Below are 2,589 nucleotides of genomic sequence, written 5' to 3'. Positions count from 1 at the left end.
TGCCGACCCTAGGAACCGAGTTCTCGCCTCTTGAACCAAGACCGAGCGTACAACCACACGAGGCCCTATTATGGTACCCTCTCGACTCACTAACTTGCCTAGTAGATTCCATGAGTCACATAGTTTGCGCGTTATCTGGACATATGCATTGCATTCTACTTTGGGGGTAAAGGTACATAACAGGCAGGTAAGCGTGGTCGTGGTGGCTGGGGGTTGCGGCCTCTGGGGAAACCCACCTCGGCTCACATCGTTAAGGACCGACTTCGGGACTTGACCCGTTACGGCGGAATAATCCTTAGCGCGTGACTCATGGTCTCGGCGACAGCAAGGTAAAGGTCGTGGTCAACCACCCTCTGCCGGCTTTCCAAGGAAGAGAGCTAATGATTCTGGCATTAAGAGTCGGTTGGTACGTGTGGGTAAAGTTGTGCACCCCTGCAGGGTTATGAATCTTTTCGAAAAGCCGTGTCCACGGTTACGGACGACTTGGGAACGGACGTGGAGATCATAGAGAACTTTAACCTAATCGTAAAACTTGGCAAGCAATGTGTGTTACGGATACCTTCTCCGGGTGTTGAGGGGGTGATCCGAGGATAGTGTTTCGAGATGATGAAGATTGGTGGATACAATATGATGATCAATAGAGATAGAGATATCGATCTCTTATCCCCTTTTAAAGTTTTCTGAGTAGTCGAGCTTCTCCTCTCTCTTGTCTTACAAAGGAAAATTGGCTTTACGCAAAAGAAGCTCCACAGAAAGCCCGCATACCCGCTTTGCTAAAAGGTTGTACTAAGTCTTGCTGAATCCCTGTACTCAGCTTTGCATGCTTTTGCTTCAGAAGAAGTTGCTCCAACAGATGGTGGTTTCTAGGTCGACATCGACGAGTAGCTTGGGGTTCCCAGGTGGCAGCCTGGAATCTATGGGCTGGGACGTCGCCGTTATGCTCCTGGCCTCTTAGGCCTTTTGCTATCTTGCTATGTCTAATAGCATAACTTCGCTTCCGTTGATTGATGTTTTCCAGGTCAGTGACCTCTGCTTGTAATACTTTGGTTCTTCGCTCAGTTATGAGCTTGTATTACTTCTTGGAGTCGTAGATTCACTGTTGTGTTACCGATTCTCTCACTGTAGTCTCTCGAGCTCTAGGTTAGGCTTATGTCAGACGAAGATCTGGTATTTGTCTAACCTTGATCCCGGGGGTGCCACAGGTTTTGGTATCAGAGCAGGACTGCATGTAGGAAACCCTTTCTACTGGTCGATGTTGAGTCTAGTGTTTGTGAAAACTATTTGAAAGCTAAAAGTATTTGCGAAAATTCTGATTAGGATTCTTTTTACTCCTTATCTGGTATCGCTCTAATTCTAAGGTGCCTTACCTTGTGTTGATTTGAAAGTTTTCCTATCTCTTCTAGTGTTTCAAACTTAGGTGCCTCAAGGGCAGGTCGTTACTTAACCAGTTGACCTGTTGTAAGATTGCACGACTCTAGAGAATCTGTGTATGTGTTTCGAGTTTTCTTTCTTTCTCTTACTTCAAGAGAGAGCTAGCTATTGTTCCATCATAATTTCAGTCGTGTGTGTTCTATGCATCCTCCTTGTTTTGTTTCAACAGAGAGATTCCTTTCCATCATGATCTCTCTATTTTGTGGGTTCCACATCATTCTGTTCTAGGCTTCGAGGTTTCCTTTTGCCTTGTATGCCTCCTTTTTATTTTCTAGGGTACTTCGGAAGCTATGCATTGCTTCTTGAAGCTACATCGTGATTACTACCTCGCAGTGTCTTTTGTGTCACTCATTTAGTAGTTACTCCTTTCTCGGTTTTTAAACCCTTGAACTTGAACCTAAGGTCCCCGATTGTGCTAGATTCTATTTTATGAATCTTAGTAATGAAGCTGGCCTTTAACCCAAGATCCATTCCATTACACACTGATGTTAATGTTCAAACATTTCATCGCGATGTCTAAATTCAAACCAATCTAGCCTCCAAGCTTGTGGTTATTGTCGTGCTTGACCCGCGGCAATAAAGATCTTTCCCTTTCACTAGCTATCGTATAGGTTCTTTCATCGAACCAAATGGATCACGATAAGAGTGCTCTTTGTGAGTCTCCCATCTATGTCAGTGACTTTGCCACACCTTCCTTTTCAGCATGAGTTTCCCAAGAGTGTTAACTTCTGCATCTACCTCTCAGGAATTCTTATCATGATCGTGTTCTTCCTCTTTAGTTGCTTTCCAACCTTTGTTTGCTAGTTAGCAGCCAAGTTTTAAATGTGCATTGGTGTCTCCAGTGCATGTTACTCATGTGGTTCGTAAAGACATTCCACTTCAGTATGTCAGGAGAAACAAACTCCAGTACCTTGTCCATTTCAAAGACTTGGTAAAAGTGTTGTAATCCGTAGATTAAGAATTCTAGTTATCTTCTGTTCTACTCTACCTTGGAGTATCACCCTCTTCTATATCATGAGGTCGTGCTTTGTATCATGGCCTTATTGATGAAGTGATGCTCTTACATATCTTTACTCGCCCTTCCTCCGAGTTGTTCGTGCTTGGGAATGTTGGGGTGTATTTATTGATGTGGCTATCCGAGATTCTTAGAAATTCTTA

This window comes from Lolium perenne, chromosome 6, assembly GCF_019359855.2.
Source record: "Lolium perenne isolate Kyuss_39 chromosome 6, Kyuss_2.0, whole genome shotgun sequence".
Taxonomy (NCBI): domain Eukaryota; kingdom Viridiplantae; phylum Streptophyta; class Magnoliopsida; order Poales; family Poaceae; genus Lolium; species Lolium perenne.
This window is presented reverse-complemented; position numbering follows the sequence as displayed.